At 42.6% G+C, this 15,293-nt stretch overlaps 1 protein-coding gene across 3 annotated transcripts in view; it reads left to right on the top strand.

Moving 5' to 3' along the window:
* Positions 1-2,606: 2,606 nt before the first annotated feature.
* CAB39 (calcium binding protein 39) overlaps positions 2,607-15,293 on the top strand; it is a 43,068-nt gene continuing 30,381 nt past the window's right edge. The window contains exon 1 of one of the 3 annotated variants that reach the window (XM_074591492.1): positions 2,607-2,890. The gene's annotated coding sequence lies outside the window, so the exon portion shown is untranslated. Of the gene's footprint in view, positions 2,937-3,037; positions 3,302-15,293 lie in introns of those variants that run through there. The other 2 variants (XM_074591494.1, XM_074591493.1) reach the window with 2 other exon arrangements.

Here is a 15,293-nt window from a genome sequence, read left to right as displayed (position 1 = left end):
CAAGGATATATAAATATATATATATAAAATTTTCTCTTATATCTATGCTGTCTTCAACTAAAGATAGAAAAGGAGGAGTATATACATATATAAAAAAATATATATATAACTTTCTCTTATATCTATGCTGCCTCTAGATAAAGATATGAGGAAGAGTATATCTATATATAACGTTCTCTTATGTCTCTGCTCTCTCTAGATAAAGATATAAGACGAAGAGTGTATATATATATAAAATATATATGTTTCTCTTAAATCTCTGCTCTCTTTAGATAAAGATATAAGAGGGAGAGTGTATAAATATAAAAAATATATAAAAAACTTTCTCTTATGTCTCTGCTTTCTCTAGTTAAAGATATAAGACGAAAAGTGTATAAATATAAAATATATATATATGTATAAAACTTTCTCTTATGTCTCTGCTCTCCCCAGATAAAGATATAAGAGGAAGAGTGTGTATATATATATAATATATATTATATATATAAAATATATATATAACTTTTTCTTAAATCTCTACTGTCTCCAGATAAAGATATAAGAGGAAGAGTGTATATATATATATATATACATATTTTATTTTTTTTTATATACTTGCTTATACCCTGCCCGGTGAGGTGCTGAGCGCGGTGGGGCTGGCGGGGGTAGCCCCATCACGCTGCTGGGCTGGACCTGGAGCCCACGGGAGCTCCCAGGGTGGAAACTGGAGAACAGGGGGACTTTGTGCAGGGAAGCCGAGGGGATGTTGCAGGCGGTGATGTGCACAGGGGCCAGGAATGAGAATGCTTCTCACGGGGGTGAGAAGAGGGACTGTGAAATACTGGAGGTTGCTGTCAGGCTGCTAAAAGACACAGCTAGCCCGGAGTATGGGGGATATACATTAAAAAATATAGCCACAAATACAGGTCAGGCAGAGAATGGCTTGAGAGCAGCCCTGAGGAGAAGGACTTGGGGGTGCTGGTGGATGAGAAGCTCAACATGAGCCGGCAATGTGTGCTTGCAGCCCAGAAAGCCAACTGCATCCTGGGCTGCATCAAAAGAAGCGTGGCCAGCAGGGCGAGGGAGGGGATTCTGCCCCTCTACTCCGCTCTGGTGAGACCCCACCTGGAGTACTGCGTCCAGCTCTGGAGTCCTCAGCACAAGAAGGACATGGACCTGTTGGAGCTGGTCCAGAGGAGGCCACGAAGGTGATCAGAGGCTGGAGCACCTCTGCTACGAGGACAGGCTGAGAGAGTTGGGGTTGTTCAGCCTGGAGAAGAGAAGGCTCTGGGGAGATCTTGTAACAGCCTTCCAGTACCTGGAGGGGGCCTACAGGAAAGATGGGGAGGGACACTTTATCAGGGAATGTAATGATAGGATGAGGGGCAATGGTTTCAAACTGTAAGAGGGGAGATTTAGATTAGATATTAGGAAGAAATTCTTTACTGTGAGGGTGGTGAGGCACTGGAACAGGTTGCCCAGAGAAGCTGTGGCTGCCCCATCCCTGGAGGTGTTCAAGGCCAGGCTGGATGGGGCTTTGAGCAGCCTGGTCTGGTGGGAGGTGTCCCTGCCCAGGGCAGGGGGGTTGGAACTAGATGGTCTTTAAGGTCCCTTCCAACCCGAACCATTCTGTGATTCTATAAAAATGCAATGCACAGGGCGGCGCAATGGCCCAGCACGCTGCTCGGGCACGGCAGCTGCTGTGTTTTCTGGGATGGCTGGGGATGGCATTTATTGTCTGTGTATGGGACTAATTTTGCTTTTGCTTGACTTTGTTTTTTAAATTATTTTTAATTTCGTAAACTTCCACCTTGGGGGAAGGGAATGCCTGCCAGGTGTGGGGGGAGAGGTGAGACCCTGCTGTCCCCAGGGGGGTGTGACAGGGAAGGGCAGGAAAGGGACACGGGGACACGATTTTAAGGAGATGGAGAGGGGAGCCTTTGGCTGGAGCTGTACGGTGCAGCAGAGCTTGAGGATCTTGTTCCATAAAAACATCTTTTTCCCCTTTAAAATCACACTGTGCATTATACAGCACTAATGGATGATATCAGCTTCATCTACGCTGGGCGAGATGTGGTGGTTTTTTGCGATTCGGGCATTTCTCACGGCGAGACTAATTTATGAGTATGACCTGCCAGGGACACAGAAAGAGCCTGAAGCCTTTCCACGCCACGATGGGAACGAGCAGAAAACCTTTGGACTGAAATTCACCCGCAACCCGGGGCGTGGGACCGGCTGAAGTCCGAGCCCAAGGCGGACGTGCGGCACAGCCCCGCGGCCGAGCCCTCGGGTCGGGGGGAGAAGGGGTTTTCTGACCGTGCGGAGGGTGCAGGAGGTCAGGGAAAAGGAGAGTGGGGTGGGTAATAATAAGAAAAAATAAAAATTTTAAAGCAACGAATAGAAATAATGAATAATAGAAGCTGAATAATAAAGAAAATTGAATGATAATAAAGAATTAATGATAAGTAATAAAGAATAAAAATAATAAAGAACAAAAGGAGTAACGAATAATAAAAATTAAATAATAATAAAGGGAATAATAATAAATGTTAAATATTAATAGCATTGACAGCTCCGCCCCCCCGCCCGCTGCGTGGGTCCCGCCTGGGCGCCGCCCTGGGTCCTCCGCTCCCGCAGGGGGCGCTGTCGTGCGGCGGCGGGCGGAAGCGTCTCCGCGCTCCGCCGCCCGCTGCCTCCGCCGCGCTCCGCCGCCGCCGGGCTGAGGGAAGGGCCGCTGCGCCGCCGCCGAGCGCGGGGCGGGGGGGGGGAGGGGGCCGGGCCAGCCGGGGCAGCGCCGCAGCCTCTGCCTGGTAGCCGTCGGAGCCGCGCCGACAGCCGCCGGAGCCGGGGCGGTCGGGCCGCTCGCCGGGACACGCCGCCGAAGAGGCGCCAGGCCGCGCTCCGCACCGAGGTACCGCGGCGGGGGAAGCGGGAGGCCGGCGGCGGGTCGGGTCGAGGTGAGGCGGGGGAGGGGGGTGGCGGCGGCGGCGAAGGCTGCCGGGCGCGACGCGCATTGTCCGCCGCTGTCCCCGGCGCGGGGCCGGGAGGCGGCGCCGCCACGGCCGCTCGGGGCAGGGCCGGGCCGCGGAGGCCGCTGGGCCCCGGTCGGTGCCCGCCGCGTTCCGGCCCCGTCTCGGCGGCGCTGGGAGGGCCCGGTCAGATCGGCCTCCTGCCTCCCCGGCGGCCTGGGGAGTGGGCAGCTCCCGGCCGGGACCGGCTTCCCCGCGGTCTGTGTGTAGAAGCCGTCGGCGGGAGGGGGGAGACGCGGACCGGCGTTCCGCTGGTGGGCAGCGCCTCTTGCCCCGGAGTTCCTCAAATTGACGTACGCGGGTCACGAATGAACGTGGGGTTCACCTCAGCGGGGCCGGGCCGGGGTTGGGGGGGGGGGGCTGCACGGCAGCCCCGGGGCGACGGGGAGCGGGGTGTCGCGGGGGAGGGGGCGGCGGGCACCGGGCAGCCCTCGCCTGCTGCCTGAAGCCCTCCTCTTTGTTGTGTCCTCCGTTACGCGGGGCGGCCGGGGGTGTGGGGCCGGCACTGCCTCACGCAGCCCTCCCGGTGTCCAGCTCTGAGGCCTCTTCCTACTATTGTTATTATTCGTGTTCCTAACAGGCCTCTGTGCAGAAATAACTGCATCTGGGGGCTCTTAAGATTCCCCCCCCCCCTTTTTTTTTTTTTTTGCGAACTACCCCACAGAAAACTAGTACAGCGCAGCGTTCCATAAAGGAAAAAAGTTTTTTCGTTGCTTTTTCCTACAATTCTGTGAAATACTACTACTAGTATTGAAACTGGGAAGTATTCATTATTTTGCCGCTTTAAAAATAATTTTCTTTTTTAAAGGAAATTTAATTGTTGGTAGGTGATCCTGTAGGTGCATAGGATTTATTTAAAACCTATATGCTCTCGTAGGAGAATGGTGTGATTTAATTTGCATGATGAGTCAAAGATTAAATTACATGACCTAGGTTCTTTAGTTTCAGGGAGGGAAGTGACAATGCTTGGAAGAACAGTTTAAAAGTAGATCAGGAATGATACTTGGTTAGCGTCAAAATATTGTAAAGTTTTGTGTGTGTGGTTTTTTAAGCTTACCTGTCAGAAACTCTAATTCAAGGCCCTGTGTTTTCTTTCAGCAGCATAGTTCATCAGCAGGAAATGTGTCTTCCTTTTTAATGCAAAGAGCTCATGAAATCGTATACTGTCAGAGGAAATTTAACATTCTGAGCTTGCGCCTTGGCATCTAGGCCTTTAAATAATAGATTTTTACTATTTAAAACACTGTGTATCTTTAGTTAAGACCCATTACCTAATACCTGTTGATGTGGCACATGCGTTTAACTGCAAAGAAAAAAAAAAGGCTGAGAAATATTCTGTGAATTAGAAGAACCATGGTACCTGTTTCGGGGTCAGAAATAACTTGCTTTTTTTGTTCAGTTGTCCTGTACGAAATGGCAGCTTACCTGGTCTGTAAGGGTGGCATGATGCCCCATGGCACTGTTGTCTTGGTAGGATTTTGTCTGTCGTTGACTAGCGGTTGGGAGAATATTGTATTTTACAATTAGCTTCATGGTTGTCTCATGACGTGAGAAACTATTGAGTCAGCCAGCTTGTATACGCTTGGCTTACTTGTATTTAAACTGTAATCTCGACGGTAGTGTGATATACGTGTCGGTGGGGACTTTCCTCGATCAGACAGAAGAAATACCATAGTACAGGAGGAGGTTTTGTCTTGCGGTGTTGGGAGCGAGCAGAAAAAGGGTCTTGTAATGTAAGTTTGTATGTATGGACCAACACGCTGCTGAATATTTCTAAATGCTGATAGCGTTGATTTTTTTCAAGTTAATTGCGGCCTCGCATTTACGTTGATGTGGAGTTCTGAAACTTTGATGCGTTCTGTAGTGCATGATTGTAGATGGAGAGTTATAAAACAATTCCTGTTTTTTTTTTTTTAAGATCTACGTATTTATACAAATAAAGTAGACTAAAAAGCACCAGTTAAGTGATACTTTGTGACAATATGTCTTTGAAAGATAATTATGCTCTTTGGGTATTATCAAGTACAGGCAAATGTGTATTCCCAGTGGGGTGTGATAATATTAAGAAAACTCCACCTCTTGGAATTCCTTGATTGCTTTTATGAAACATTTATTCAGGAGGGAATGGTGTCTCTTTTGCATTCTATCATGGAAGTTAATGCGTTAGTGTCTTATTAATTAATGGACGGTCGTCAAATGAGACCTTACTGTTGCGCTGTACATGCTGCTCTTACTAGGTTTTTGTGGCATTTTTGTGAATGCTAGAATTACTGACCAGCGTTCTCACTTCTGAATCAATTCTCTATGGAGTTTTTGCAGTTTTTTTTTTAATAAGATGTTTGCAGCCTTAATTTTTGTGTAACATCTTTCTGAAAGCTTTGATAATCTCCGCAATGTGCTTAGGGGCTTTACAAGTCCTGCTAAAATGATGTCTTTTTTTGTACTGAAGGTAGAGTTTTGGCATGGCGCACTAATAGTTGGAGCTGGTTTGAAGCAGGGGGCAGGAAGGAGCCTAGATGACCTTTGGAATTCCCTTCTGGCCCTGCTTTTCTCTACTTCTGACACTTTATAATATGCTTTAATTATAAAAGCAGCTATTAAAGTATGATTACCTTTGTGTAATTGGAGGCATCTTGCAGCTTCCTATCAAAAATAAGATTTGACTCATCTGCTCCTCCAAAATTACTGGTACCACAACAGCCTGCAGCTATTTTATGTGAATAATTTGCAAAGCAAAAGTATGAGTTGAAGTTAGAATATCATATTTTCTGCGTTGTACAGTTGAAATCTTGTCAATGTGGCAATTCTTGGTAAGGAAATAGTGGGCTATGTGCACTTCTACCACTTCTTCTTAGCTGCAAGTTGAAGCCAGATATTAATCCCATTGGACAAAAACATTTTAAGTTGTTCAGTGATCCTAAGTCATAGTGTTCGCTGTAACTGTAATTTTGTAGCGGTAGATAAGCCTCAGGCAAGGTGAAAAATTCTTTTTGCTATTAGTGCTCAAGATTGCGCTGTTCTACCAGGAGGAGAGCTTTTAAAATGTTACTTCCCCAATTTGTTGTCTAATTTAGGGTGGTTGGTTAGTCTGAATTGTTCGGCAGTTCAGCTCTCATTCCCTTCTGTCTGGGCTCTCTCTTTCCCTGTGTTTTCTCTCAATATTGTGCTTCTTGCAGTGCAAGATGTAGAGGTGTGAGCCAGAAGGAAACGGAATGTCTTCAGTTAGAAGGTGAAACTTTACGCTGAGGTCCCTCCCCACCCCCCCACTCCCCCCACAAGTGCAAACACAAAGGCTAAATTAGAAGATGATGCTGTCTTGAATTATTTTAACGAACTTGAGCTAGGCTTTTAACTGCGTGCTTCAGGAGTACCTAAGGCTTAAACTGGTGTCATGTGAGTTTGGTCTTTCTTAAGCCTGAGCAGATTTATACGCTTTTGTTATTCCACCTGATGATAAAATGACATGTTCATTTGTCCCTATTTAAATACTCTTTATAGAGGATTGAATTTGGGACTGACCCAAACTGGAAGCAGCCAAAATACTGTGTGTTAACAGGAATAACTGGGGGCTTCCTCAGCAGCCTTCATGGCCTGTCTTTTTTTTTCTGGAGAACGTTAATTTAGGAAATAAAATGCTTAGGTTTAAATAAACAACTGCAATTTGCTTTCTAACTCCCTTGTTTTGAGTATTCTAGCTAATACTTCATATAGTCAAAAGACAGTATGAAAAGTTTCTGTCTGTAGACCTCCAATTACGCTAAAAGGAAGCAAGTTTTAAGCCTATCCACAGGGGCATAAAATTATGGGGGAAATCGCTGAATGTTGTAGCTAATTGTAGAATCATGGAATGGTTCGGTTTGGAAGGGACCTTAAAGATCATCCAGTTCCAACCCCCCTGCCCTGGGCAGGGACACCTCCCACTGGACCAGGCTGCTCAGAGCCCCATCCAGCCTGGTCTTGAACACCTCCAGGGATGGGGCAGCCACAGCTTCTCTGGGCAGCCTGTTCCAGTGTCTGACCACCCTTCCTGTTTATTGGAAATCTGCTGCTTCTAATGAAATACCTAGATCCATTATAAAGATCCGTTTGCTCTCCAATTCTTCCCTTTCCTTCAAACCCTCAGATAGTTCATCACTAAAAGGTTAAAAATAGCAAGAAGGTTCAAATATTGGGAAGTTATAATTAGTAAAGAACTGTATTATTAGTGCAACATGTATTTTCTAAGTTCAGAAACATCTTTGGATGAAGTTATTTAGGAGTTACTACTTAGAGTTCTTTAGAATGTTCAGGTATACCGTCAAGTGTTTCACAGTGAAATGGCTGCGTCAGTGACAAATTGCTGAGTGCTGCTTTTGATCCTTACCCTGTTGTGTATTTTTTAAAAAAATCTATTTGTATTGACAACAAATTCATTTTTCTTACTAGAAGAATGTAACTAAAAGTTTTAACTGGAAACCCTACAAGATTTGAAATGTGACCCTTAAAAATAGCCAAGATAGAACTTGGCTATAAATTAAATTGAATTAATATGTCAACTTTTCAGGGAGTTGAATATGCATGGTTGTGAGACAAGTACTTATGTTCAGTCATTCGTGTGTGTGAAATGCCTGGTCTCCTTTGAAGTTACCTGTGCTAAAACATATAATGAAAAAATTGAGAAGCATTCCCAGAAATGCGGAAGGCGTAATCTTTTTCTGGCTGCCGGGGTGCCCAGGCAGACAGCTGACATCTGAAGAAGTACCTTTCTGAAAAGTTTTTATTGTTTTATTTACTGACTTTTAAGTAAAATATACTAGCACATAGAGATATGAAGGAAGCCTTTTGAACAGGCAGCTGTGGAGGGTCCCCCCGGTCCCTCCAGCCAGCTTTCGTGTCTGGTGCTGCTTTGGATTTTGCAGACTGTGCCATTTTCACTACTATTTTTCTCTTTACTCCCTGACCAAGAGCTCACCTGAGAAGGCTGGTGATCCACCATGGGTGGATACCTTTTTTTTTTTTTCCTTTCCTTCCCCCCACTGTTCATTCAGAGCCATGCTAGTTGATCTGCTGAGGCGGTTGCTTTAAAAAAAAATATCTGTAGACATTGAATTATCAGTAACATCTTGGTGTGGTGTGGTAGATGTGTGTGCTGATAGCAGGCATTCAGAGCATCCTGCTGCAGTGAAGTCTCTGATCTCTTCCTCCGGGTAAGCAGTTTCAAGAGTTTTTGCTACAGTTGTAGAAATCGGGTGAAATTTACTTGTGTCATTATATTTTACTTTGACTATTACGTGTAAACTATGCACTTTACTGCTTCAGCAGATCATACTCCTTTTAATATATGTCAAAAGATATTTTTGCCTGATGTATCGTAGCAGTTTATAAAATCAACCAGCATATAACATTTTGACTTAGTTAAACATTGTGCTTGGACAAAGAAAAAGCAAAAGAAAAGTTTGTTCACAGAGAAGTAAGATTTTAGGAAAGAAAATGTAGGGGATTTTAGTCTACCTAAATGAGACCTCAGTGATACAGACATGCAGGGAGCGTAACGCAGGTGAGCACTGAGAAGTCTCTCCCACACAGTTTATGAAGGCATCGTTCTTCTAACCTGTAACACCTGCTATTCAAGTCCTAAGTTTCTTCTGACCGGAGGTTGGTAGTGATGGAGAAACTTTACAGGGAAATTTAAAGAGATACCGTGTAGCGGAAAGAGTTGAGGCACAGTTCTTGATAAAGGCTTTGTGTGTGCTTGGTACTATATTAGAAAAATGTTGAGAAAGCAAAGTTAACCTTTCAAAAGTTAACAAATACTCAGAACCTCCCTTTGTTCATACCGATTTCATACAAAAAGTTGCATTACGTGATTGTTTTTGGGTTGTTTTTTTTTTTTCAGCAGGACCTTTTGTTCAGTGAGTGCACAAGAGAATGCTCAGGAAGGGGCATCCTTTGCATATTCTCGTTTGGTCTTTTGCCTTATTGCATAAAACTGAGTTTCCTGAAGACAGGAGGATTCAGGTCATTGTGGGTTTTTCATTGGCTCACAGATACTGATGAACATGCATTTCACAGTGTTCTTCAGCAGCATGGTGGTTCTCCCCCTTTTTTTCAGCTAGCGATGCTTAAGCACAGAGAAATTTCTCCTGTGTTTGAGTGTGTGATGATGTGTGTGTCGTCTGGTGGAGCATTTATGAGCTTACACTTGCAGAGGTTTTTTTGCAGTGGCATTCATTCGTAGTGTGAGATTCAGTTGCCTAAACATAGGTACCTAGTATTAATTTTAGATGCTCCAAGGCATCTGCCCAAGACAGGTAGGAGATTTGTGATTTTTCTGAAGGGCCAGCTGGAGACCAGCTGTGCTGTTGTAGTGCATTCGCAGTTGCATTTGTCATTTCGGCACCTGAATTGCTGCCATGGTATTAGTTGTTAGCCTCAGAATCTCATTTTGGGCTCCCAGAAAGGAAAAGATACTTAAATAGCGACCACTTGGTAGGCACTTGGTTTATGTGTTGCCTAATGAGAAAGGAAGATTCGGGGTAGAATTCTGCTGTCTGGGGCAGTACGTGAGAGTCTCGACTGAGGGACCTTGTTTTGCATCCTCTGCTTTGTTGCATGCTTTCTGACTTCAAAATCAAGTAAGGAAAAGTTCCTATGGAAAATTACTCTTTTTTGAGTCTGGTATAGTTTGTCAGTGGAATGAATGAAGGCTTCTCTTAAAAAAAGTACAATTGAGGAAATCTAAAATAATCAAGATAATCAGAAAACCATAAATCTCGATGTGTTGGACTTGAGGGCCTTGCGACTTGAACATGAGAATTTCAGCTTGTTTTAAAACATGATCTGAAGGCAAACACAAGCTCCAGCGACCAGGTGAAATAGTCTTTTTCCATGGAATTCACAGATAATGATCAACAATGAAGGAAGCTTCTTGAAAATATTCTAAGTGCTGTTCTGGATGTTATTGTTTAGGTTTTTAATCTCTAAGAAAAGCAGTGTATTGACTCATCAGTATTGACTAACATAGTTCCGCTTTACATCTGTAATTGACATTGAGCAATATTTAAACTCTGTAATAGGGTGGAGCTGGAGTAAACAGTTTTTCTGTTAGGAACTGCATCCATTCACAGAGAATTTGGGCAGTCCTGGCATAGCTGTGCAGTCTGACTGGTGTTACTCTTAACCCACGTGTTGTGGTGAGTGGATTAACGTCCTTAGATCCAAAAGAGTCTCTTTATTTCGGGGTTATGGATTATTTTCCAAAAAAAATTCGCAAAAAACTTCAGGGTGCCTGTGCATGATAACAAACTTAGGAATGTATTGAAGTTTTAAATTCTGTGGAAGAATTGCCTGTCAGTTTTCTTCATCACTTCAACTTGGAAAAAACAAACATTGTAGTTATTCCTTCCTAACTGTATATATATAAGTTTATCTGTCTTATAGAGAAATGAAGTCTGTTTAGTGAGCTTTCATTCTTGTTTGTGAACTTCTATGTATATATGGGGCTGTGCATATATATAAATAAAAAAATGTTAGCAGCCATATAAGTATGGATTTACAGTGTACATCCAACAGAAGGTGGATTACGTTTTTTCCTTTGAGACTGACCATGCAAGGCTTTTTGCTTCCCTTAGGAATTGCACTGAAGAAGGTCTCAGCGTTGCTGCAGTTGAGCTGTTGGAGTGTGAAGAGTAGCTCTGCTCTCCCCCTGGCATTGGCGGTTACCCGCGTGTGTTTACGCAGGTTGAGGGCTTAACAGTATCAAATCTAGGAAGAAATGTTAAATCTTTTTTTCAGAATTAGCTGTTCTTGAGCTCCTTAGCGAACAAGGAGAAGGATTGCTGGCCAGAAATACAGCATCTTTCCTCTCTAAATGGGCTATTTTTAACTTTCAGAATTACTTACAAACATTGAAAAGTCTTAGTAAGTACAGCAGAAGTTTCTGTAACTTGTCATTTCTGTTTATTATGGTACTCTAACTTTCAGTGTTGTGGATTCATACCTCCGAGACTTATAAAAAAACTGAGAAAATCTGGCCTTTCATCAAGTCCCTAAATTAGGGAACCAAACTAAACTAATTTAAAAATGGTGTTGAATGGGAAAATTAAAATCTTTATTTTAGGAGCTGTAAGGGAAATCTGGATAGTTTGAAAAGCAATGAAGTATAGTGTCTTTCACATTGTTTATTTAAGTCTTGTTTGACTTTGTAGCGGAAAAAAAAAAAATATTTTAACAGATACTTGATTTCTGTGAAGTCCCCTAATTTACTTCTGTATCTAATGAGTGGTTGGTCAGATTCCATAATTCACTGCATGGATTTTATTTTTGTTATTTTCAGAAATTTTAAAGATGCCATTACAGATTATTTTACAGAATTTATAACCACTAATACATTTTGACTGCAGTCAAACCTTAGGTTATAGTTTTACACCGGAGTCTTGAAAGCATAACCTTACCTGCTCCTTCTTAAATTTAGCATTTTCCTAATATGTTGATTACTTTTGTTGTTGAAAATGGAACTGCAGTACAGAAAAAGTTTTTGAGAATTATGATTTCTTTTGGCTTGCCTTCGTAATTAGAACAAGTCTTTTAGCATAGAAGATATTTTCTTTTGAAATAGTTAAAGCTTTAGAATAACTTCAGAGTTTACCAAGGCTGTGAATTTTGATAGTTGCAAATTTTTATTTCTAGAGTATTTGATTGTTTGATTTAAGGGCTCCTGTTTGATTGAAGCCTATTGGTGATGCAGAAAGCAATGACGTTATAGTGTTGTAAACTCCTATCAAAGTAATTTTTATAATTCTGCATTTAAATAAAACTAGCATTAAGCTGGTGCACCAGTAACAATTTTAAAGGTTGGGTTTGGTGAGGTGTTTTTTTTCCACATAGCCCTAACGAAGAGAAGGGGTTGACAGGATACTGATGTAGCTGGAATAATTAATACTGTACAATGTAGGAGTGTAAGTATCAGCTATTATAATGCAAGCATTTCCACCTTAGCTTGGTGTCAGCCTTTTGGAAGATCTGCTGTCCTTTGAAATTATTTTTTTCAGTAGTTACAGAGATGGCGTCTGATCATTTGTTGGGTAAACTTGTAGAGGTGATAACATCTTCTGGTAGTGTTCAAGTTTGGTTTGGTAGCCTTAGACAGTAATTGCATTAGAGGAAACTTGGGAGCTCTTATTTTAGTATTACGAAACAATTTCATAGTTCCTTTTTCCAGTCCAACTCTTGTTAGCAGATCAGATAAGGGAACTCTGTCCCTCAGAGATGCTTCAGTTCTTCCACTGTGTTAGTTGGCCTAATATTAGCCACTTCTTGTTAAAAGCCTCATTTTTTACTTGCTGTCTCTAGACAGGTAGCTCTGGGACATTTTTGGTTTGTGGACCTATAGATGTGTTGCAGGAGAGATGCTGACTCCTATATAGACAATATCAGCAGCGCTGGTTTTAGTTGCATTTTGTGAAACCCCTAGACTGTTCTGCCTTGGAGAATCACATCTACAGCAGCTATTGCTAGCTGCTTTGAAGTAAAATCAGTTGGAAAGCTTTCCTTTTAGAAAGGTACCTTCTGCTGTGGTATCCCCTCCCCTTCCCTGCCCCCCTCCTTTTTTTTTTTAATGCAAAAATGCTTTTTGAAACTTTGGGGCAACTTGTCTTATTTCTAATAAGCAGGAAATGTAAAGTATTTTGCTCTGAGTATTGGCTGGAATAAAATTTAAATGCTCAACTTTTTATGAGGACTTTCTAGCCGTCTGTCCCAAGGTTATTTTCTTGTATTTGTTGTTCTGATTGAAGCAGAGAAGTTCGCTTGCCGTGATGTCATCTACCTGGAAAAATACCTCAAGTGTCCCCAGAAGGGAAAGCCAGATGAAATGTAGCATGTATGTATATACGATGGGTCACCACAGGCATCTGCCACGTTGTTTCTATTCTATTTCTGTTTAATGTACAAGTAACTTTCCGTAACTGGAACCCTCAGCTCTTGTCAGGAGGGAAAAGGGCTTCCACGTGGGTTTTTCAGGAATATCTGGCTTTTCAGAGTGTGCATGCTGACACTTCCTGCTGTATCTTAGATCTTTGGACTGATGTCTTGTGAGTCATCAGAATGACTCTTAGGTTGGCATGGCAAGAGGTTAGACGCATTTTGCGGGACAATCTAGATCATTCCCCCATCTTGATTCCGATGCTGCAGAGCATTTCATAGTGTGAAGTGGATTTCAGGGTTGAGTTGGAACTTCTCTCCCTCTGCCTCAAAAAGAAAATACAATGGCATGGTGTTAAAAGTTCTGGCTCTCACCTCATCTCTCTTGAAGATTTGTGCCGTGGATAGTTCTCCCAATCCTGGTATGCATCATCTCTGCCTTTAAATATATCTTTCTGTGATCTGCCTTGCCCCAAAGGAACACACCTGTCTTGGCGGTTGAGGTGCGATGTGGTTTATGTATCAGAAATTGAATCCATTAGTGACTTTGAAGATTTGATCCAAACGTGTGAACTGGCAGGAGAAACGGAGCTGGTTAGAGGGAACTGTGTAAATAGTTTTTATAGCCACTTTAGATGTATTGTGATCTTGAAATTATTTATGCAGAATTCCTATATCACTGTGGCTGGTTCTTTTCTTGGGAGAATGGAGCGAATTATCCTTTAGGGTTTAGTTTTGTTTGCTTGTTTGTTTTTTATTATCATGGCACACAGTTTGATCATCAATTCAGTAATGAGTTCTGGACTTAGTTGAAAAGGGAGATAATATTATCAATGTATTTTCTCTTTCCTGAACCCATGGCTGTTCTGTTCGGGCTAAACTTCAGCCAACTAATTCTCATAAGTTCATTTCTTACAAACACAATGATGTCTTGGTAGCAATGAAATGTACATGTGAGTATTACAGATGTGTTCTAGCCTATAGTGTGTCTTGATTATTTTGCTGTTTTAGGTGATGCCCATGAATCTAATGCTTGATCCTGAGTATTCGGGGGAAAAGAGCAGTTCCTCTTAGCTAGCCCCTGTTTTTGCCGATTTTGGTGCTGTTTTCCCATCTGCCACGTTGTCCTTGGTACAGCGTACCCAAGAGGAAGCAGGGATTTTCATCTGAGGATAAGCTGGGTGAAGGTTCCATACTGAAAGATACCTCCGTACAGCTAACTTGGGAAAATCAGCCACGTGATTTATGGTGGTACCCACGCTGGTTAGCAGTGTAAAGGAAAGAACACTCTTACAAAGGTACCTAACCAGGAAAGCCCTAGCACGGTTGCAGTTACCATGGTCAGAGATTGTGCTTTTTACTAATATTAGCTGTATCTGCACTAGTAGGATTTGCCAGCAGAGCTGTGTCAGTAAACCCTTTGTATTGTCATCCAAATTGTGTTTTAAGTGCTAGGGACCATGGCAAAAAAGTAGTTCTACAGAACGCAAAATTGTCAAATAGATAATGACCTTATGGATCAGGTCAAATAATTGCCTGTACATCAGCTCCTAGTACTAAGGGAAGAGATAATTAAAGGGAAAAAAAAAATTAACTGAACAACTTTTTCCTTTTACTGAATGAGCATGTAATGAACTAGAAGGAAAGGATCCACAGTAATGGTGGGGTCATGATTCTGAGTCGTTTATTGATTGCCCTCTCCTGCTTTCCCTGTGACTCAGTACGTAACTCCCATAGGTTATTTGTCAGGAACTCCCTTTTGCAGAGGAGATATGTAATCATTGAATAATGTGCCAAGTTCCCTCGGTTTCGTGTAGCAAGAATCAGCTTGGATTTATGAGAGTTGATCTCCAAGTAATTTACATTTTAATCTTTGTGTCACGGCAATGAGATTTCTCAATAGAGTTGCAAATGGCAGAATTGAGGAGTCATCCGTGGTCTCAGAGTCACCTCTCAGGGCTTTGACCATCGATGTCTTTTTGTGGCGCAGCTTGCTGTGCCTGTTGGTTTTGGGTTTCTGCCCTAGTTAAGTGGAATTAATGCACAAAAGTAATCCCAGAGACATTAAGCTATGCTTGAATACGTGTCGTCTCAGCTAGTTTCTAAGGGGCTGTTGGCACTGAGGTGAATTGTGCAGTAGTCTAACATAGATAGTCTTTAATTGTGAACTCTGAAATTGATTATTTTGGAAGGGAAGCCTTAACAGATGTAATATGTCAAAGCAGAGACTGATGTAGTTTATTATATTCTGCCTATGGCAGGGGCCAGTAGTAAGCAGTTAGGGAAGATGGATACTCCTTGATACGCATTCCAGTTCTTAAGCCAGTGTTTTTAGGATGTTCCTGAGCTACGTCAGGGTCATTGTTTAACAGCCTTTCAACTTCA

The sequence above is a fragment of the Larus michahellis genome, chromosome 6, assembly GCF_964199755.1.
Source record: "Larus michahellis chromosome 6, bLarMic1.1, whole genome shotgun sequence".
Taxonomy (NCBI): domain Eukaryota; kingdom Metazoa; phylum Chordata; class Aves; order Charadriiformes; family Laridae; genus Larus; species Larus michahellis.
This window is presented reverse-complemented; position numbering and strand designations above follow the sequence as displayed.